At 34.7% G+C, this 24,453-nt stretch overlaps 1 protein-coding gene across 2 annotated transcripts in view; it reads right to left on the reverse strand.

The window, feature by feature from the left end:
- LOC128887990 (thyroid receptor-interacting protein 11-like) overlaps positions 1-24,453 on the reverse strand; it is an 82,311-nt gene that overhangs the window by 39,504 nt on the left and 18,354 nt on the right. Inside the window, exon 1 of one of the 2 annotated variants that reach the window (XM_054144541.1) lies at positions 23,423-24,062. The exons of the other annotated variant lie outside the window; for it this stretch is intronic. The gene's annotated coding sequence lies outside the window, so the exon portion shown is untranslated. Of the gene's footprint in view, positions 1-23,422; positions 24,063-24,453 lie in introns of those variants that run through there. 2 annotated transcript variants of the gene reach the window in all.

A 24,453-nucleotide genomic window follows, 5' to 3' on the forward strand; every position in this document is an offset into this window, starting at 1 on the left:
ATATATATATATATATATATATATATATATATATATATATATATATGGTAATTAGCAAACTATATTTGTCAGTAATCAGTAATCATAATTAACGGTTTATGATTGCAGATTCCTCATTAATCTGAAAAGTGATTATTACAAAAATCATTACAAAGTAATTACTGTTTAACTTTGTTACACAATGTCATTGTCGTAAATTGCTTGCTTAAAGTTCGTTAATTTAATTAAAATAACGTTCTTTTAATAATTTTTTATTCATTTTCTCTGCATAATATTGAAGTAGGAACGAGAGAACAAAGTTCCTCCAATCATTGAATTTCAATTTTGAAATAAATGAACCGCGTATATTATGTAAGGAATTAATGCCTGTAATACTTAAGGTATTTAATTTCCCTCGTAACAAAGTAAAAAGACGTCAAGGGAACTGCTGAATCTTGTTAGCGCTAATAAAACACGCTTACACATTTTAATTGGTGCAGAAATTGTTGTAAAAAGTTAGGATGAAACTGAATCTTACAAAGGTAAACTTGGATAAAGTTTATCCAATAATTTGCCCACACTTAATTCGTAAGAATTATCGTTTAAAGGATGTCGGTGAAGCATTTATAATTAAAATTTGACATTCAAATATTTATTATGAAAGGCTTAATAACACTTAGGACTATAATTTATGTGCATATTGGAAATTTGAATGAAAAAGATTATTTGTATTAAAATTAAATCTAACCAACCAGTTAATTTAACCCTTGTATTTCAAACTTTTTTCTGAAGTCGTTCAATTATTAAGAATTCTTCTATCGCAATATCTCAGAATAATGATTGAAGTACAGAATTAATTTGATTGATAATATTCGGTAATGAAGTTTGCTCCTTCTCTAATTAGAAAGATATAGTTATATATAGAATGGATAGTTTTAGTGCTAAAAGAAGATTCCAATTACGAACGTTAAAACACAATTTTGATTAATTAGATACTTTAAAAGTATATATTCTTAAAAATATTCGTAGTGTACAGGATGTCTTATTAATCCTTAGACTGCGGGACGATTTTTGCTGGATATTCTAAGAGGCGTTCAGGTGTGAATTTAAAAAAAAGTATCACCCTATAGAGAATGATAAAATGAAAGTTTTTTATGTTTATAGTTTATTCATACGGCACTTAGTTTCAGAGATAAAAATTAAAAACTTAGAAGACTTTTTTCCTGAGATTCAATTTTTGCAACAAACTTCTAACTTTTCAAGTTTTATTTTCGAAACTAAGCGTCCTATGAATAAGCTGAAAACACGAAGAAGTTTCGTTTCATCATCCTCTATAAGCTGATATTGTTTAAAAATTGATTTGACGAATATAAACATATCTCTGAAATTTTCAAGTTTCTCTTGGAAAACCCTTTTATTTAATATTCGTATCTTTTCTTTAAATTGCCTTTTTCTTAGCATTTTGTAAAGATTACACAAAACCTCGTCAACGGTCGAACAAAAGGGGTCGTGGACACCATACTTAAAAAAATCTTGAAATAAAATTCGCGCGTAAAGCAGTTCGTCGTCGGAGCGTCATCGAATCTCGCGCTTCGCGAGTCCTATTCCCTTATCTTCAGCAGGAACGCGCTGAATGTTAAGTTCTGAGTATCTAACACGAGACACGGTGTACCTTTTCTGTCTTCGACGGTAATATCGTATGGTATCGCGAGAAAGGAACGAAGACACTAGCCGAATACTGGGAAAGACCAGAGCTGGTAGAAAACGAAGAACAGGAATAATGCAACGATGGGAAACGACGCGTCTTGTCGCAAACACACTTTGCTGACTAATCTCTCGACGTTTCCTAACTCTGGTGCTCTATTCGCGATCGCGTATCCTGAACGAAAACGTTCCCGCCTTTCCACGCGAAATTCAAAACCCAAAATCACCTCCTGCCTTGATAAAACCGAGCTTCCTTACTGATAAGCTGGCTGAAATTGGAAGACACCCTTGAAAAATTACGAATTTCAATGCTCGTGATGCAGAAACGACGATTACTATGCCATTACTTTTGTAAAGAGACGGAATCATAAAGAACGGAAACTTAACACAAAGCCTAAACATATTTCATTTGTACCTATTTCTATCGTGACCGATTAAATAACTGTATGATTGTATGTGATACCAAATTTAATAGTACATGAAACAATTGTATATATTATATATTCTATTGTATACAACAACTGTATACAGAAGATTGAAAACTGTCATTTGATCAGTCGTGATAGGTTTAGTGTTAAATTGAAGTATGCTTTCTATTCGAAAGTAGTAATGTACACTTTACTTTATATATTTTACATAATTATGCATTCGTACACGTTCTTGTATTTTATACTTTTATACTTCCACTTGTCATAAATGCATTTGTGCACGTTCTTGTATATTTTTCTGTATCTACACTTTTCATAAATGCATTTGTACACCTCCTTGTATATTTTTGTACATATCTTTGGACTTGACATAAGTGCATAAATATCCACAGTTCAGTTACTAATTATTATCCTACGCGATGGGCAATCTTGACGAATAGCGAGACATCATTTTCTAAAGTTCTGATTGCCGAGTCCGAATTTTATATTGAGGCAATCTCTTCAGTTCACCAAGTGCACCATTTGTTACCTTTTATCGGGTTCGACCGAACGTCGGTGTGAATTTCCATGGCATCCTGTTCATTGTTTAAGGTTTTAAGAATTCCATGAAATGGAAGCAGAGTTTCGTTAAGGTCTTTCACACATGCCAGTGTGTATTTTCGGTGCTATTATTTGCCCAGGAATTACGAAAGAAGGAAGGGACACTCGCCGCGAGACGAGAGACCGCTTTCCGGTACCTCGGGGCTTCGTGCAAGCAAGTCGTCAGAGTTTCAGGTCGTCCATATGTCTTTTCAAACATCTATGCGATATGGGAGATTTTTCCGTTCATTTTACGTGACGTGGAACAACAATGCTCCCCGTCGAATAAACGTGTAATACACCGTCGAAAAGTAGGCAAGCCTTTTTCCTCGTTTTCTTGAATGCGTTACCGGTGGCTGCTGCATTTGTGAAAATTATGGGAGACGTGAGTTTCGACGAAGCTCTGGAATTGTTGAGAAGACCTTATATCAACGGAACATCGAGCACTAACAAGAGAAGTTCAGCAATTGATGCACGTCGAAAAATTTCAGTTTCAATTATGGCCCAAAAACGATTTTAGCGGTGGAACCACCCGTTCGAAATAATTTAAGTTATTTATATTTTTGCTGATATATCTGTGTTTAAAGTATTTCTGCATAATAAGAAAATAATTAAGAAAATATGCTTCATTTTGACCGAGTAAGTGGAAAATAATTTTTATAGACGATTTTAGATGTTGACAAAAATCGATGGACTACCCTCCCTTGCGAATTCTTAGAAAAATGTTTCCTTCATTTTTAAAAAATTGGGTTTTCACTTTAGGAAAGAACTTTGTATATGTTTTTCGCAGGGTTCCATAAGATCTAAAAGGAATAAAAGTTTTAATCGAAAATGTTCATTATTAAGAGAACTACGAAATTTTGAAGATTAGCCAACTTTTTACATATCTGTCTGCCAATAAGAACTAAAAAATAGATTCTTTCGACAGTTTTATATTGTATACAAATTTGTTCACCTAAAGACACGCAGTTTCCCGTTTTGATCATTGAAATCCGTTCACTCAATCAAGAGTTACGGTTTTTTCAAATTTTAGTCGAGATCTCACGATTTGAAGGATTAGCTTATTCATTATTTTCTAAACATGAACATACCAGACACATTGTCACGGACAAATAAATCTTCAACACTGTCTGTTGATTTATGTTATTTCAAACTACCAGCAAGGAAGTGACCTTCATTCTACGTAATTCTATTTATTGAATGATCAGTAAATAACTATATAATTTTCATATTTAATTATTCATATCGAGATTCAAGATTTACGTAAGCAACGATTGCTCGGCGACTTTGCACAACAAAGCTGAAGAAAACGCAATTTACTTTTAAATTTGATTTCTTTGGCCAGTAACAGGAGTTCCAGATTGTAAATTAATTACGTTACCTATTTTGCAAAATATTTGATTTCCCTACTGATGATTTACAGACATATCTAACTAATGCATTTTAAATGTGGTTTTTCAAATGTTTTCCGATTGGATAAACTACTATGAATAAAGTAATAAAAAGGAAGTAGTTTCTTCACAAGATGTTACTTTATCGAAAACATGTCTACTTCGTTATTTAATATCTTCCATAGGATATTCGAGAAATTTTTCTGTAGAACGTGATACTATGAATTTCGATGTGAGTTTTTCAATCGTGTTCCTCTTTCTTTAATTTGTCTATCTAGATTACTTGATAGATAGTTTCCAAGATTTGTGTTTATGTACATTTTCATAAAATTGCCCACATTTTTTATTTGCCACAAATGCATAAACATAAGCAGTCTATTAACAACTGAGTGATTATAAGAAGAATTTTGAAGTATGTACATACACGTAAACGCACGTTTTCAAGTAAAGGTACACAGTATCGAAGAAGCTGTGTGGAGTTTGCTTGGACAAAGAGAGGAACAATAAAATTCAAATTTTACATACAAAAAACAGTTCATCAGCAATGGTGAGAATTCCTGGATTATTTTTACCAAACGCTTGAATAGACGATTCTAAGCGCAGCTCGTGACGGATTAATATGTATCGTAAAAATAGGTCTTCAGCTATCCTTGACAGCATTTCCATCAGCGTACCTTATAAATAATTGTTGCGCGGCGATCAAATTTCATATAAAAATACATATGTGAGTGCATTCGATTTGAATATTGATCTCGGTTTTCTCATACAAATTCTATTCGTTTCATTTATACATACGTGTCAATCCCCATAAAATTTTACGCTTCATAATTCATGCGCGATGAATGCGCAAGTACGAAATAAAAACTTTTCAACTTTCATAATGTCAGTCGTTGAAACGTACTCGTCGATTCAGGAACAGCGGGTTTCTCGACTTGGCGCATGAAAATAAAATAATGCATCTGAACGCGCGTTATCGATGTAACAGCCGTTTCATGATTTGCAATAATGAACGTGTCTCACTGGTTGCTCTTGATCTTTGGTCTACGTCACCGTGCCAAAAAAAGTCCTGCACTCTTTCTATGAATGGAAAACTAAATGGTACAAGGTGACGCTGTGAAAGTGCAGATCGGCCATATTGGTATTAGAAGCAGCGATAATTGCTGGCAAATGAAAAAGCGATACTCCTTTTCAATTAAAAAAAATATATCATCTCTTTGAACCATTCAGTACGAAATGTGTAGTGATTTTTAAGGAGTACGATATGTGCTTAGTAGTTAACTCGTATATCTAGAAATTAGTGATAGTCCTTTTTAATTAGAAAAAAGTATATCATCCCTTTGAATCTTTCAGTACGAAATGTGTAGTGATTTTTGAGGAGTACAATGTATTGTTAGTAGTTAACTCGAATATCTAGAAATAAGTGACGTTCATTTTTAATTAAAAAAAAATATATCATCTCTTTGAATCTTTCAGTGTGAAATGTGTAGTGATTTTTAAGGAGTACAATGTGTGTTTAGTAGTTAACTCGAATATTTAGAAATAATAATTTGAAATCAACTACATGATATATTCAAAGACATGTCCTGTATCGCTGATAATAATATCCTTGAGCTATTCAGTAATAGAAATAATTGAACACGAAAAGGAGGAGAAAGGAACAATAATATTGTCTATTCGTAATATAAAACCAATTTGTTTTGTCAAATGATGATTACTAAAACCAGAACAGGAAATTTCTTGTAGGTCTATTAGTTAAACATTCTGATTGTATTATGCTTCCAGTAGTTTATATACAACATAGACAAAATCTGTACGTACCATTATCAATTACCATATGGTACTTAAGATGATTTCACGATGATTTTTGACGACCTTTCATGCACCCTATAATTTTATTAATATTATTTTATATTGCTTATTTTACTCTCGTGTGCGTTTTGCATAGGATCAAGGCTACATATATTACTGAACAGTATAATACAAAAAAATAGGTTAAATAACTTGATTTGAACAATGCTTGGCTTGCTACGGCCATGATAGCAGAACTAACAAATGTTTAATTCATTGTGCGAGACTAACGCGTTTCAGCCTGAGTCAGCTAACTGTGTACATTAGTAATATTTTCCTGGTTTGTTAATAATCATTCCATTTCAGTCGGTTCTGCAATCGACCAATTTAAAATTAATATTAGCATCGGTTAGACTAACTACGCAATATATTTTATTTTGTATGTTAAATTATTATTGGCAAAGCATCAGGCAATACTAACTATTAAATATTCCGCTTTTGATAACGTATACGTTTCCACGTGTTCTCATTGCCGTCATATTAGTCCATGTTTATTACTGATTACAGAAGCATTAATAATCAGTGATATTTATATTAACGTCGAAGACAGCGACGTTCAGATAGATGATTCTTTCTAGAACTCAATGTTTAAATTTCATTTTTGTACAGAGTACCTTAAAATTATTTCACAGTGTTAGTTTTGTTTCTTTTGTAATAATTGTTCATTTAGATAGTTCCAGTACTGTATAATTCATAGATAATTCGTATAAATGATTCAGGGTAATTATTCGAATATATCATGTATTTGGTTTGAGATTACTATTGATGAAGATTCGACATAATATTCCATGTTTATAATTGATTTATATTAACATCGAAGACTTGCGACGATCCTTTCTAAAATCCAACGTTTAAGTTTCATTTTTGCATACAGAATCCTAAAATTATCCCACATTGTTAGTTCTTATTCTTCTATAGTGATTTAGGGTAATTTTATGTGATTTAAGGTATAGATGCTCTTAAATGCTCTGTATAATTGATTACAGTATTACTAAACAATTCTATTTATACAAACGCTGAAGACTAGTGATGTCTCGATAAACTTTTTCTAGAACGCAGCCTCCAAACTTTAATTCTGCTCGAAGAGTTCCAATATCTTTCGAAATTTTTTCAATATATAATTCTTAATCATTAGTTTGCAATGATTAATTTACAGGATCAATTACAGCCAATAGTCTCGAATACCAGTATCAATAATATTATTACTACCAGATGGTTATTCAGTTTCAACCACTGTTTGTAAATCTACTGTGCAAGGTATGCAATATCCTCGGTCAGGTCTTTCGCAAGGGTTGGGCATTACAATTGAGTTGTACGTATCCGAAGTTCCCAAAGTGCATGGTGGATTTGCCGCTGCACCTTGCGGAAAGGGAATAAACTCATTATTGCGTCGCCGCGATGACGTGTAATTAAGCACGGCCAGAAATTGATTGAAATCTCGTAATGAGATTCGTGTTGGAAACGAATCAAGCGCGTTACATTCATTTGGCTGGTCTGCCCGCAGCCTGTGCTCGACGAATGGCAAAAAATTAATTTTCCCAATTTGACTGCTAACGCGGTAGCGTTCAATCGTTGAAAATTAATATGCCAATTTTATTTAATAACGAGTAATAATAGGTTATTACTTATCCAGCTCCGTAAGAAATTACAGAGGAAAGACTTTAAAAAGGTAAGAGCTGTTAGTCAATTCGGTACAGGTTAATTGATACACATTTGGTTATTTACGCTGCAGTTGGTATTCACCAAAAGAAAAATTATTAATTTGTTCAGTTTGACCTTAGTACCTTTTAATGCCTGAAAATTGTACACTAAATGTAGTTAATAACGAGTAACGATAAGTTATTACTTATCTGGTTCCGTAAGAATTTACAGGTAAATAAAAAGGTAGAAAATGCGAGTCAGGTTATTGCAGTTAATTCGTAACTCGGTAAGCATTGGAGGTATAGTGAAAGAATGGTAGTTTCGACAAAGATTTATTAATTTCTTTATGAACGAAGTAAGATATTCCTTGTCGTGTATACGGTTCCGCTTTGATGGACTGAAAGTAGCGATTTAATATTTAAAACGACGGAAATAAAGAATTCAGTAGAATCGATAGAGTCCTATAATGAAATAGGAACTCTCCAAGGACCATAAATATTAATCATCGTTTACATGTGCTCGATGCTTAACATGTACGCTAGTACAGTGTTTCTCAAAAGGAGGATACTATTGGAATAAAAAAAATGTTTAATCCTTCAAAATTGTTAACACAATTTGGCACTTTATGTTTGTTCGAGCAAGTCATCTTTTTATAGATGTTATTTCTAAGCCTATTTCATTGAATTTAATTTAATTTGTATAGATTTTTCAATATTATTTTGTACTAATAACAAATTCATCACATTTTAGTCTGCTTCTATTAAAAACAATAAAAGATAACAAACATTATTTGGTATTTCGGTTGAAACGAGACATTTTTACTTGAAAATCAATTAATACGAACACGTTAACGCTATCGAATAAGAAGGGATTAATTGATCGCACTAATCTATTTTCATTTTTATTTCTGTGCTTTAGAAAACAATTTATACAAAACTTAAACTAAGAAATGTAAAATCATCTAAATTATATCAAAAATGTTTCGAATACTTGAACATGTTTTCCTTTATCGAAGGTGATCCATGGGAAGATGAGGTTTGAGAAACACTGCGATGGTGCTTTCGACGTTACTATTATCGATTTCATGCACTCTTGTGTACAAAATGAATAACACTTTTCAAGGCTGAAAATTCTAGAATATATCTAAAGGTTTCATAGATAACAATTATCGCTGGCAAGTGAATTTTTATTTTTTTTTTTTCGAGCGGCTCAGATAACGATGCATCGTAGATCGCATAACCGCTAATAAATGTACATACAGAATACGTGTCACAGTTACTGACGAGTTTTGCAGTCGTCCTCATTATTGGAAAATGATGTTTCTTTTTTCCTCCCAAGCTATTGGTAACAACGAGAACGACCGTTTGCGTGCACGTTGAACGTTACGAACGTCCGGGGCTGGTATTTACCGACGAAAACTCTTGAAGTTCCGGAAAAGTTTCCCGTTGCAGTTCGAAAACTTTCTAAAGTGAGAATCTAGTTATGGAAAAGCAAAAGTCGTTAACGGGGCAAATCTTAGTTCTCGATCTTTCAAACTTTTGTTGACATTTTCCCATCAAATCTTCTGGAAATCTTAATTTATTGTAAAATCCATCCAACGATCGTGAACTTATAATCTCTCTCGTACATGGAACGTACGATTTCCTTTTATTACTGCTTAATCTCTTCATAGTTTCGTAGCAATCGCAACGTTTTTTATTTACAACCTTTACTGGTTTCGAATGACAGAATTCAAGTAATCGAAATAATTTGTGTTGTTCTTGGAACTGTCCACTGTGTGAATTCCTTTTTCTGGAATGTCGTTTAAGGTTGGTACATCTGTGTAATTGAAGAGATCAATTTTTTGTAATCATATTCAGTGCGATTTTTTGGCACAATGATGAAGCAGACGTGAAAGAAATCTCAATTATAGCTTCTTGTGTTTTCTTGTATAATTCCATTATATTGGGAATGAGAACAGCCTGATGTACATTAAAAAGAAAATAATGTTAACTGTAATTAGGTGTGTCGACACGAAGGGGTTTATCCTCGTCGTTAAAAGAAAATTTAGCGCACGTTTGGATATCTATTAGGTATTATTTACGTAGCACGTTTTGTTATCTGAACTAATATATTAACAGTTTTGTGCTGTTGTGGTAGTTAGCACTATTTTCATAACAGTGGTAGGACAAAATAATGTAATGACTATACTATATTGCTATACTATACTTGTATTGGTAAGAAAAATCATCAGGTTCTCATAGGTATTGGAAGGAAAAGAGTATTCATCATTCTTTTGTACATTTAAGTACAAAACAATTTGTATCTTCATTTAAAAGTTTAAAGACGCGGGATAAATAAAGTCCCATTTTTATGAAGCTTTTAATAATGATTTTAATAATGACTGTGACTGTGAAGTCACATTTTTATAGAATAATATGGCTCGCACATAAATTATTTATAACAACTATTTGATAATTTCTCATATTAGGATGGATACAGACGAATATCTACCTTACACTTTACATTCCATTATTAGCGTTTATCGATAGTTCCGATCGTAGGGATTGGAAAACGATGGTGAAGACCTACTTTAACCCATCTCTCATTGAAGAGGTACTTACTCTTTCTTTTCTAGGTCAACAAATAAATTATTTTTGTATGTTCTTATTGCATTAAGTTCCTCTGGTTGTGGCGTGAGCTAGGATATTTTTGATACCGTGCACAATTACTCTATTTCTTGAGTCACAAAAGGTACAAAGCTTGTGAAAAAATTGAAAATTTAAGTTTAAAGACATTATGTCAATTTTGAGCAGGACCAAATTTCAACAGTTTATGTGAAGAACCTTGGCTACAAAATAAAACCTAAAAATTGCCCTAAACTCGTAAAAAGAAAAACAGAGAAATCACCCTCCGAAATGCTCAAGAACTCGCGAAATGATCTCACAAAAAGAAAATATTCCCAGCTCAGTGTCGCGATACTTTCTCCGGTATTGATTATACATGATCACCGATCGATCTTTACCTTTTGCCACAAATCAGGCCGCACATTACAAACGTTCGTCGTGTAAAAATCGCTCGCACACGAGCGGCCCGAGCGCAGATGAGGCCGCATTGCGGTTCGTGGTGCACTGGCAATCTCATTCTCTGTTCCGCTACCGTGAAATTGTAACGCGGCTGCCGTACGACTCGATTCGCGATTGCCAGGACAAATGTTTCCGCGCGGAGCCGCGTCGTCGGCTTCCCGTGAAAACGAAAGTTTAATGCACCCGTTGCGTTGATCAAACAACGCCGCACGTTTCTCGATAGCGCTCGTTGGCTTCGGGATCAGATTTTTAACCAACGCGTCGCGCTAACGATCGCTGTTTGGCTCGCTGCGACGGAGAAATCTGATATAATTGCCGCAACGTTTCGCCAATGACGATTTCGACGACGGCTATTTCCACATCGACGAAGAATTTCTATTCCCCCCGGTTGGTGGTTCAAATCGATCCAATTAATTCGCCGAAGAGAACAAACGGTTGATTGTAATTTCTTACGCGCGCTGAGTTCTCTATGCGTCCCATCCCTTCACTGAGCGGAGGATAGTTTGCTGTGTAATCGTTTTAGAGGAGCGAGATGGATTGTTGTTGTTGTCGTATCTTGAGGGAAATAAAAAGGTGTAAAGAATGTTGGTGATTATCGTGGCGTGTCTCCCATTTTATGCTGTTTTTTTTTTTATTACACACTATTATGTTTTACAAACTGATAAAAGTAAAGGGTCTTCTAATAGGAGCTTCAGGAATTTATTTTGTGACACTAAAACTACCAATTTAGCCACTTTAATCCATGTACTCCAAACTTCTTTCTAAAGTGACTCAATCATAGACAATATTTTTTTTTACCATAATATTTAGAGGCAATCGTTGTAACAGAGAATTAATTCGACTGACAAACTAGATGTATATTTAATACATGTACGTCATTGACCTCAGTAGCTTTAGCGTTAATAACGTAACACACCTATTAGCATAGTCGTGATGGACGTTTAAAACAATCAGATATATTCCGTACCACCTGTGTTTCATTAACAAACAAAATTTTAGAGGCCACTTTAGAAAATCCTTTACATTAAAAATGTTCATCGTTCAAATGTTTCATGTTAGCAAACATAAGTGAAATAAATTTATTTGAATGATTAATGAAAAACAAAAACAACACAATACTTTACTTGTGATATTTTCATATTTAGTTGAATTGAACAAGTGTTCTAGCAACTTACTTATTCAAAATGAAATTTTACTTTGGATTAAGAGATTAAAAATTGTTTTTATCCTTCACTCGATACTTAAGATTCTTCTCTAGATAAATATATTGCTGGTCAATTGGTGGTCGTAGATAACTTTAAGCAGTTACAACAACACGTGACTCTTATATCGTTTCTGCTATGGGGCTGTTTACTCCAAATTTATTATATTCTTTAGTATTGAATTTCTAGTTTTTAACTTTTTTGACGTATCAACTGGAAAAGTCTTATTAGATTTTGTCCTGTTTACTGAAAATTTTTCGTTTAAAACGCTCGGTTCACCCTTTGTTCTACATTGCTCCTAAGTATTCGCCTCGCTCGATCTTTCCCCAAGATTACGTGCGCATAATGGTACATTAGCGTTGTCCGAGGATATAAGAACAACTGAAAAATCATGCATCCCGCCACTTCTCATTAAGCCGCCCGACGTTGATGGAACAGTCGTCAGCACCTCGAAACAAATAATGAAACAATCTTTTTCCGCTTCTTTTTTTCAGTGAAAATATCTCCAGTGTTAATTTACTCGCGTTTACAACATTCCACAGGTTGTACGTTTCAATTCACGCCTAAGTTTCTCCTCTGCGTTCACGGTACCCAACGGGCGTCGAAAGCGTCAGAACACGTTCCGTGTGTGTACATTTACTTTCCTCGGCTGTTACACATGTCCAGGTGAAAATATTCAATTAACGAAATGGAATCGATCGAATTACCTTTGGCTATTTTCCTCGGGAAAACGAGCGTTGAAGCGTTTTCTAAATTTGTTCTCCACTTCTTCGTCTCCGACATTGTTATTTTAATACTGGAAGTATTAAATTTCGCGCTGGTCGGTTACTTTCAAAAAGCATGCAATATTTTGGTCTTGCAAGGAAGGATATAAAATATTCATGGACGTTACAGAAATATTTCTCTGGGCTATTTTTGTCAAAGTTCCAAAACATTTTACGTACGTTGCGTATTTACATTAATTTATATTTAACTCTTTCTTTTACTCTTGTTGCATTGGGTTATCCAGAAAGTTCGTGCCAATTTTTAAGAAACATTCAAAGCACATTTGAATTTCGATATATATTTATTGAATTATATATGTACCATTTTGTTTCACAATTTGTCCACCTTTTAAGGCATGTCCACGTGTTATTTGCTTTCAACCATTCCGATATATTTAGACCTGTACCGCCTACTAAAGATCGGCATGGACTTTCCAGACAACCCAAGATTTTGGTATCTCGTTTCTAATTATTTTTCATTATCCTTTTTACCCCCATCATTTCTTTCAAGTGTCTATAATTAATCTTCGTTTTTAGAGTCAAAATGTAAATGAATAATAAATAGTAACTTGTTCAAACTCAATTACAAATAGCACAAGTAGACTTGCTAAAAATTAATATCTAAATAATATTATTAAAAATGAATACATAAGTAGATGCAATTATTAATAAAAGGATGGGGTACGTAAATACGCAGAAGCTTGTTCAAGACTGCAAAATTATCATTCATTTATTTCTGTACGCGCAAAGGTGCCTATGAATGGAACGTTTTTTTATCGCGTTTTCCATCGACCGTATTATGCAATAAAGGGTAAATTATCCGACTGGTGTATCTATATCAGACATTCTTTATTCTGCACTGTTTTGTCTCTACCATTGACGAGATTTTTACAAATTTCTGATAGGCAGGCGATTTTTATGCACCGACTCGAGCGCGTTTTTCATCATCTTCCACCGTCTGAACTTTGTGCATGCATTTTAACGTAGCATCACGGTTGCTTACGTAACACCACAAAACTCGTTGTTGCATCGTGACTTCTTGAATTAAAGAAGGAAAAAGATAACGCTGAGTTCGTTTTCTTCTGTTTCCTTCAGTTTTGTTAGGTTTTGTTACATTTTATTCAGCTTGCTCTGTACTTTTCAATTTGAATCAATTTTCGTGCGTTTTGATGAGGTTTTTCCAGTTGTCTTCAGTTTTGTTTAGGTTTCTTCAGATGTCTTCAGTTTTGATTAGTTTTCCTTAGATACCTTCGGCACTTTTAAATTTGGGTCAATTTTCATGCGTTCTGTTCAGATTTCTGTAAATTTTTCCAATTTTCTTCTAAGTATCTTCCGTACTCTTCACTTTTCTTCAACCTACTCCTTTTTAAGCGCGTTCCATTCAGTTTTATACCATTTTCTTTGCAATTTCATGTTATCTTGTCTAGATTCGTTTATTATTGTCCAGTTTTGTTCTATTTCTTTCAGTTTTATTTAGTCTTCTTCTGTTTCCTTCATTTCTATTAGGTTTGCTGGCGAAATTTTTGCAAACTCCAGGAAAGTATGCGACTTTTTGGCTCCGACTCGAGCACGTTTTTCTTTATCGTGTACCGTCTGAACTTTGCGCGTGCATTTTAACGGGGTATCACAGTTACTTACGTAAAGCCATGACTCGTCGTTGCATCGTGGCTTCTTGCATTAAAGAACGAAAAAGATAACGCTGAATTCTGCACTTACGTATCGTTACTCCAAATCTGAGAATCCAGGATCGTTGTTACGCTGCCACGATTCTCAACGGCGCTGGCGTAGCTCGACAATTACGTGATGTTTCTATTGCGCAACTGGATCGCTGGATGGAGACCTTGATTACGTTTGCACGTTCGCGGATACTTTTATTTTTTTTTTCCATTTCTAACCGCCTTAAAGTCTCCTTCAATCGGGAATAATTTCCTTTCGTCGTTTACATCGCGTGGAACAATATTTTGATTGAATGACTCGTTGGTAGGAGAGATAATTTGAAATTTGTATATACAGAAACTTTTTGGAAACTTGGAATTTTTTTAAATCAACTTTTAATTTTCCTTTCTTGGTTTCGATCAATTTTTTACGTTAGTACTTTAAGTAGTAAATAGTTATCATTTTTTTAAACTCTTCATTTTGAAATTCGTTAGAAAACTGTTGTGCTTTGTATAATTGTTTAGTTTTTCGAGTCACTTCTGTCATTTTGAGAAACAAGTTGGAAGCGCGTCGCGCAAGAAGCGAATAACGAACCAGGTGAAACTGCATATTACTCGCCAAGGATTCAGAACTACCGACTCTAAGGTTAGAGTACAAGGATTGACTTAATTAGCTACAAGTAACGCACAAGTGTTCCGTGCGACTGGCGTCGTTTGTAATTACGAAGTTTTTGTTCCGTTCAAGGATCAACTGCAGGGCTCGTGATTTCTTCCAAAATCAAATTACAGTCGACGTGATTTTACTTTCTTTTCAGACGTCTTCTCGGGGTCTCGAATGACCCCACACATTTTTAACACTTTGACCCACGATTTACTGTAGGTCGCGAATGCCATAATCAGGTACAAAATTCCTTGCGCCCTTTCATACCACGGGTTTGACTCGTATTGTTCATGTTTGGTTCAAATTCTGTACTATGAGTCTCACACGTTGTTATAGGTTAAAGGGTTAAATCATTTATAGTCTTATTCTGTTTTCTTCGGTTAATGATACTTTAACTACCAATCTGTTTATTAGGTGTAGAATTTCTAATCTCTATTACAATGGCTCTAAATTCATAACCTAGATCCTCAACCTGATGGTCACGGTTAGTACCCACCAAATTCCGCCTATTATCATTCTTTTAATAGATTATAAGTGTACTTGAAAAATTATTAGGTATAAAAATTAATTATTTGCCTTCAATTCGATCTAAATGCATGACTGCAGTTTAAATAGAAATATTTACTCTCCATTTTGTTTGGAAGAAAATTTTCAACATTGGTATATATAATAACCTAGGCAGACATTAACTTTTGTATACTACTAGTAGCTATATCAAAATTTTTGTCTGCTTCGTAGAATTGAGCATTATAATTGTACAATCAATAACGCAATCAATAAAATCCTGTAGATTGATACTGGAATTAAAAAGCCTATAAATAAGCTCTCAGTAGATAAAGCATTAAATTCTGATTGAATGACACCGACCAAAAGACGCATTCTAATGCCACGTTAAAAACTTAAGAAAAATAAGAAATGTAAGAATTATAGTATTTCAATAAGTACGTGACAGAAAGAATTTCAAAATTAGATCTGAACGAATCAATTATGTCTTCCTTAGAAATTTACGATTTTTGTTATGTAGTATTCGATAGGTACTACTTCGTACATTTTCTAGTCTTTTTTATAAGAGAGGGGGCATTAGTCGTTACAATGTGCTTATAAAACATCAACATGTTCAAAGTTTAAAGTTCGAATATACTTTCAATTGCACGTGACATCGCGCAAGGTGGTATTTCTTTTTACACACATTGTAAACTTACCTCTACAACTAGCCACGCCTTTCTCTGTTTCCATTCATCATTAAAGATACAGAGAATTTTACAGGTAGCATTATTATTCTTCCACGAATATTGCAAATTATATCATTCAAACCTGATACATCTTAACCATATTTATTCAACTGTCTTCTACAAGTCAATTTTGTATTTTAACACCTTTGAATATTTCTCAGTGGGTTACTTTTAAAAAGTAGATTAATGTATGCTAATATTTTTCAACATGATATATAATTTAATAGGGAATTTTGTTTAGACATTAATTGATATTCTGAAGAGAATTCAAAAGAAATGATTGAAAGTTTAAAGCATTACATTGACTCATAAAAGACTGTAATAATAATGTGGTTTTGTATAAAACAAGTATGAAATCTTACTACTATGATAATGTATGAATTATCTAAATGTGTAAATTATTTAAAAAGCGTATAGTAATTAATGAGTATGTTTTTTTTTTTACCAATTCTTCTTTTCTGTATATTTCGACAATTATTGTAATGAGAGGATTTCAATGGCTCTAAAAGTCACACTCTGAGTAAGCTTATTTTGAATTAATGCAAGAAAGAGATGCAAGAAATCAACTCCACATCCTGACTCAATTGCATTTACGTCAACTTCCTCGTTCAACTATGAATTTTCCATTCTCTTTTCATTGCGCACGGTAACAAGAACTGCTACACAAGTGTCAAAAGATAAAAAACCGCCTGTATCGTTTCGATCAAAATAACATCGTGCCAATATAAACTCTAGACAAATTGGCTAACGTTCCTAATCTAACGATCGAAAGCAGAGATATGCATTTCCAGTAACGAATGAAAGATGTTATCTATTCGATAAAAATTACACTCGGAATTATAAAACGAAACGAAATTTCACGTTGAATGAATAGAAGCTTATCTGAGTAACCGTCTGATGAAATAAACGCAGTATACATAAATTTCTACAAGTGTTTCTATTCAGTATCTATTATTTGAATCAAATTTTACTCGTCGCATCTAAGGAACTATTGAATGTTTTTTTTTTTTTTGTAAATAAAATACATTTAAATTTAGAAAATTGAAAAGAATAATTATTGTAATACGCAACATCGACCACAGTTTTGAAACAGTATGTTACAAGAAATACGTTTGTTAAACTTTCCAGAACATACATTTTTTATAACAAAGTAGGCTTGTCATCGTAGCCGTGGTTGACATTTAAACAACATCATCTTTTACGTTTTTATTGTTCGAATATTTTTGTAAAAATTGAACATACTCTACATCGCTACTGTTTTAAACAATATCATAAAGTACTCTTTGGAAAATCCCTTTACGTTACAAAACGTTACGAACGTTACATTTGCTTCGAATTTTTGTTTTCACTGCTCTCCAACCTTACAGCCATTTTAAACGACTCGACGCTGCCATTGTCATTTAATGGTTCGAGCGATTACGAGGAACGTTCTCGACTTCATTAGAATTTCAATCGACCGTACGATATTTCGAATCTCGAAAGCGGAAAGTCTGCAGTGCAACAAAGAATGCAAAAATTTCGACTTATCGGCGCACGCTTGCATTACTATGGTCAGATAAGGCGGCCGCACGAATTTTATCACGCGGCTGCGTTGACTTTTAAAACGAAAATGACGTTAACGAACGTTGTGAGTTAACAACGCGGCTAATCGTTCCACGCGTTTGCTAAGTAATCGTAGGTAAATTCGTCCTTCGTTTATTATCTGCCAATAACGTGGCTGCATTTTATCGTACAACAAATGCGCGTTACTTTTTTTCTATGTACTCGACTGCTTGGTTTCTTTGGATAATATTTGCTCGATGCAGTAATTCTCGATTACTATTATACGTGAGTTAATTCCACGCAAAATTAGATATCTTGTTAAAGGAACCTCTCGAATTATGTTGAAATTTAGATGTATTGAGAAATTTTTAAGAATTTTTAAAAATTTCATTCATCTACTTCCATTTCTCATTTTCATTCTATCTATCAGACTTGCATGTGCCTTCGAAAAAATTCCAATAATATTTTCTCGTTAATCTCGCATGCAAGACGAAAGGTCCCATTGAATCATTATAAATAATTTGCGCGCATGCAGTAGTATAAAATTGCAGCTTTTGCCTTAAATAGGATGAGGATACTGTTAGAACACAAATAAAGATCAACTTTTTCACATTGTTAATAAATTATGTAACACGTTAAGTAAATAAATAAAAGGAGATAGCCGGTATAAATGTTAAGTAGTCAATTTCCTAAGAATTAATCTTTCGCAATCTAATTATACCACAATTCATTTACTTACACCGCAATTTTAATTAAACGTGTTTCGTTAATTTCAATACTTTTGTGTATTTAAATACAAAATACTTCATACTTTAACTATTAAATTTTTAATTTTAATTACACGAGATTCTTTTTTATTTTCCTAGTTCGCCCTGCTACTATTCATCAATATTTAAAAATTTGACTGCATAAAATATTTACACATGGTTTGGTACCAACAGATTAATCCTTTGCTTTTGTTGTTTAGATTAGCAGTTTTGTTTTATTTATTTAACAAACATTTAACACGCTTTATGAAACAAATAATTTAGAAAATGTTTCCAACTGATCTATATAGCTATATGATATAATATTGTATATTTTTAGGTACGAGTACATCCATCCCAAGACAACAATATCCAATTTGACAATCCTTCATTCGTGAGACTACAGTTCTATTTCAGTAGATCTCTATCCTCGATTCCTGGAATTTGTGAATACCTATTGACGTAAGTGACAATAAAGCCCAATATCGTAATTGTATATACCAAAGGGTCCATCTATAAATGTCCATTTCCGAATAAAACAATTATTTCGGATTCTCGAATCGAGAAGGGTATTCGCAAGAAGCACTAATTAATTTTAATTAATTACTTCTAGGAGGTTAAATACGAATACAGAGAGGAAGCAAACTCGATTACGTATATTTCATTATTTCTACCAATATAAAAATATCTTCATTGGATCATTCTTTATTTTAATCTCTTTAGGGACGAATTACTTTATATAAACTAAAATTTTGACTGACATTGAGCTCATGATATTTATCAGCTTCCCGGCGATGTTGCCGTGATATTGGAACATTCAATCATGAATATTTATTTACAATTGTAGTAATTACTTCCTCGTTGCAATATTTTAAATAACTTATAAACTAAATGCCTCGTGCCGTCATGTTAGTTCAAGTTCACCCATAATGTCACCACGAGAAAATAACAATTTAGATAAGGTCAACATTTTGATTAAAAATCGTTTTTGGGAATAAATGTGAATATTTTTGTAAATCGGTGAATTTTACCGGCGGCTCATATAATCAATTTTAGTTTAATGCAATTAATTTCCAAACGAGAAACGAATAAAATACAAACTGAAAAAAAGTCGGGTTGAAAGGGTTGACGGACTCACGAAACGAAGGTTTTCCCAGACCTCATTACGCGTATGCAAGTGTTTGCAGGAAATCTTTCTGTTTTTCCATGGCAAACGTTCGCATTTCGAAACGTGTTTACGAAAAATCATTTCGCGGGGTTATGTGTACACTGCGAATGTTAACCCCGTAATGTTTGAGCGGCGCAACGTTGCGTGCGCGAGGATTGCGTAGCGCGGTGCCGTTGCTGTTGAGGACCATCGACTAACGCGACAAATGGCCTGCGAATCGTCTGCGAAAGCCATTTTCAGAATGTCGCTCGTTCGAGACCAACAGCGAGCACAGTGAAAGACGTCGCCGTCGGGGACAGGGGACGATTTGCATTCGTGTAAATAATTCCGTCGCTTGGCATCGTGTCCTTTCAGTCGTGGTTCTCGTCCCACGAAGAACTCTTTTTTTCTTGGAAGCTCTGACGACCGTGTCTCCAACATATACTGGTGTCTTATGCGGATACAAATTTGGGACATCGAATAAATAAAACGTATTCTGAACCGTTTTATGAAAATTGCAATGTGAAATATAAAATTATCTTTCACGTTGAACGACGTTGACAAATTTCTTGTTTGGACACAGAGTTCGAGTAATGAGTAGAAAGTAAATATGTCTTGTGTTCGATGGAAATTGCAATATGAAGTATAAAATGAAATTGTATTTTATGTTGAATGATGTAGGCAATTCTTTTCTTTTAATATAAATTTCATGTAACGAATAAAAGGTAAACATGTTTTGTGGTCAATAAAAATTAATATTTGAAGTATAAAATGATATCGTATCCCACGATATAGACAAATTTTTTCTTTCAACAAAATTTTCAAATAACGAATAAAAGGTAAACATGTTTTGTATTCAATGATTATTGCATTTATGGCTATTTTATTTTTCAGAGGCATTCTTCTCAGCTGCACAATGACATATTTTTTAGAGTTCTCAATTCTCTCAAAGAAATTTCGATTTCTCCAAGGTCAGTCATTTGGGCTAGGTTAGTTCGTAAATATTCTTGTGGGCATTTCTAAATAAATGTTCAAGGGAAACGCGTAATTAATCATCCAATCAGTGGCCGTGACATTTTCCTGTCACCCAAAATTAATTTAACGATAGTTCATTTATAGAAGTCCGTCAGTTTACTGTCAAAAACTAGTTTATCATTAATTTCAAGAAGTTATCACCAGTTTAGAATGAATGCTACTGTTAATTTGGTAAATTAATTGCTTCATTAATTTTTAAATGTAACAGAGTAACTATACCTAGTTTCGACAGTAACCCAGTCATTGACATTTGGAATTTTTTATGAAAGCACTATATTTTCTATTTTTAGTAATAAATGTCAAAAGTTTAGATAAGAAATGAACATAATGATGTTCTTATTATACCCTCGAACAATTTACACATTGATATTACAATGACTCGATGACCATGAGAATTTATCCATAAAATAAACTATTATTTTCATACAAAAGATACCGTTTATATCCCATAAAACGTTCTATCTTCCAATATCATAATTTAGGCAGAAACTAATATTCACAATTTCCATACCATTATTCAACACGACGTTGTCAAAATGTCAAAGAATGTGTCGATAATAGGAACAGTTTCGTATACCTATTGCGAATTTGCTTCAATTCCATTCACGAATTTATAATCATCCCAATATATGTTTATACACGTTTTAAACTAATAGATCTGCATTTTCCTAGATTTACATTCAGTCAGAAGTTCTAATAGTTAAATACTCGAAGATGTATACGTTTACCTAATCTGTTATTTCTCGATTTAAAGGGCGCGAAGTTAAATGATGTTCCGCTGGGAACTTGTTGCGCTGCCCCCACGGGCCAGGACGAAGTTCCCTATCCAGTTAATTTATATTATCGGGATAACTTAGTTTCGAGGAGCGGCGGAATAATTATTAACATCGCTGCACGTACGGCTGCCTCCAAACCTTCCTCGAGTCTCAAATTGGAAAATTTATTACCGCTCCTCGCGTGCTATGAACATTGTCTTCGAGACATTGTGCTCGAAGAAACTTAATATACCGAGCGTTCCTGCAACATCTCTGGCGTGTCGCGCTTGCTCGCTATTAAACGTCACGGTATCAACGACATTGCAATTCGAAACTCGTCGAACGTTGCAAATATAACGTCGCGATAATCGGCGATGTGTTTCGATTCGTTCTCCGATCGGCACAAACAGTATCGCCCTATCGGATATCTCCGTTTGCTACGTGCGTGCACGTACGATCAACGCGGGCCAGCGCTCTAAATCCACGCATTAGGTGTAAATCCTCTGTCAAATAGATGCGTCACGACTTGAAATACCTTTCGTCGAATGATCGTGTCGTATTTTAACTACGGATATTCTCTTTGACGCGGAAAAGCGCAAACAGCCGCAAAGTGGTTTCAGAAAAAGGATCTCTACCTAGAACCGAGAGATTAGTCGGAGGACATGTCTGTCGATATCGAGGAAAAAATTGGCGACGTTTTTTCAAAAATTTAATAACATCGGAGTTTCGTACGTAGAAGTCGTCGTATTTTATGACTGCCTCGTGAAATGGTTCTGAGATATAAAAGCAAACCGAGGAACGGTGTACATACTTACATAAGATATACATGGATATAGAGTTTGTGGAAAAATTAAATAGCATCCATGCTTCGTGTATAGAAATGTCATTATGCTAAATTTCATCGTTGTCTGATAAATTACTTTTGAGGTATGAAACAAAATAGAGATCAATATGCGCACATCAATAACATACACAATTTTTTTTGTAAAATTTAATGGCATTAATGACCCACATTGTATGGAAGTCATTATACTAAATTTTGTCACCTTGATGAACCAGTTCTGAGACACAAAGCAAAGCAAAGCCTAGCATACATACATGTATACACACATTCATACACACAAGATTTTCTCCAAAACTTAATTGCATCACTTTCTATATACATATAGTGATAACTATACTAGATATTATCGCTGTTTGATAAATCACTCCAACATACATAGACACACATTCATACAAACGGAATTTCGGAATCAGTTTTTCTGCATATTTGAACTCAGGTTACCTCAAAAGATTGAGGAATGCAAAAGCTGAGGTTATCAGATTTTCACGAGTAACAATAGTTGAGGACGTAACTAGATGCTTCTTATTTAACCAGTTGTATTATTTTAGTCTAACGATCGCGTCCTATTCTACCTCTAATGTCTCCTTTGATAAAATGGAAATTGGATTCAAAGGACCCCATGGTCGTCTCTAAGAAATAACTCGAGAGGACTCTTCGGCTGGAGAACATCTATCGACATTGGAAGCCTAGATTTTCTACTTAAACTACTGATTCTATCCTTTCCGTTACACAATCGCGTTATATTGTAACTCTAAGGCATCCTTTAACATTAAAATTCGGGTCAAACACTCACTTGGTGATTTTTAAAAAAGGACTCGAGCATCAGGAATCTTTCTATTTACGATCTATGGACGTTGAAAACCTAAATATTCTACTGGGACTCCCAATGATATCCTTTCTATCGTCCGATCGCGCGATAGCTCGACTCTCATATCCTCTTTCAGTCCAAGTTCGAGTAAAACAACCGTTTGATAGTTTTTAGAGAAATCACTCAAACACCAGGGTTCTCCCGACCCCCAGACCACCAATCGACATTGAAAACCTAAATATTTTACTCGAAACACTATCTTTCCAATCTTACGATTGCGTGATAACTCAACTCTAATGTCCCCTTCAACGATACAATCCAACCCAACAGTGGTGACCCAGAGCCAAGACCCGACCCAAGGACATCTAAGGATAATGAAAAACTAGATTCTCTTACTTGGAAGGGTGGTATTTCGTTCCTATCGGCTGGTCCGTGTTCTTTTTGAGGTGGCTTGCCGAGAAAACACACGAATCCTGAGAGAGGTGGAACACCCTGCGATGGTTGCACCGCTAGCCTAGAAGGAACTGACGGTCGTGCGCGTGCTGGACACCACCCGTGGACCACGTTCACCGTCCGACCGTCGAGAAGCGACTGTGCGTTCGCGGCTACTCCACCTCCTACCACCTAGCAACCCTCCTCGAGGAGGAGGAGGGCACACGCACGCACCAAGAGACCACACGTTCTACCGCTGACACACAAACGGCTCGCAACGAACGAACGAACGAACGCAGATATCAAAGATACGTATGCACGGTGTCCCGCGTAGATATTCTATAAGTAGGTAGATTACCTGTGCCGGTGTGCGAGCGTAGGTCTGCTCTGGTGGCAGGAACACCGGGCGGAGAGGTGCTCACAGGCGGTCGTGTGTAAACGAAAAGTGCACACTGCAAGAAGGAGAGGAAACGCAGGTACAAAACGCACAGTCACACCGCGGGGACACGTGTGCGCTCTGGCAAACTTGGAGCAGTCGCACGGGCTGTCTCGGGTAACTCCGTTTTCGAACGATGGATGCGCATGCACGGATAGCGATGCGTTAATGCATTCGGCCGGGTTACCGATGATAAACGCAAGTGCATCCGAGAGATGGTCCATGGAATTTGTGACGCAGACAGGAGAGGACTGCGATGGTCCTTAGTTTCCAGTTTTCAATATTTGCGTGTCGATGTGTGTGGCAAGTAGGACTGGAACTACTCGAATATCCGGACATTAGTTCTATTTAGACAGCTAGATCTCTAAAAGGAGCGGTTTACTTTATTTATACTTGCATTTTCATATCGGATTTATAATTAACCCTCTATGGTCGAATTTTTGTTCTGTAGAAAATTTGCAAGGCGTTTACTTTATATTAATGACGATTAGCAAGAGTATTAATCTCAATTGACCAAAGTAAATGCCTTGCAAATTTTGTACAGAAAAATATTCAAATT

The sequence above is a fragment of the Hylaeus anthracinus genome, unplaced genomic scaffold (genome assembly GCF_026225885.1).
Source record: "Hylaeus anthracinus isolate JK02 unplaced genomic scaffold, UHH_iyHylAnth1.0_haploid 11989, whole genome shotgun sequence".
NCBI lineage: Eukaryota > Metazoa > Arthropoda > Insecta > Hymenoptera > Colletidae > Hylaeus > Hylaeus anthracinus.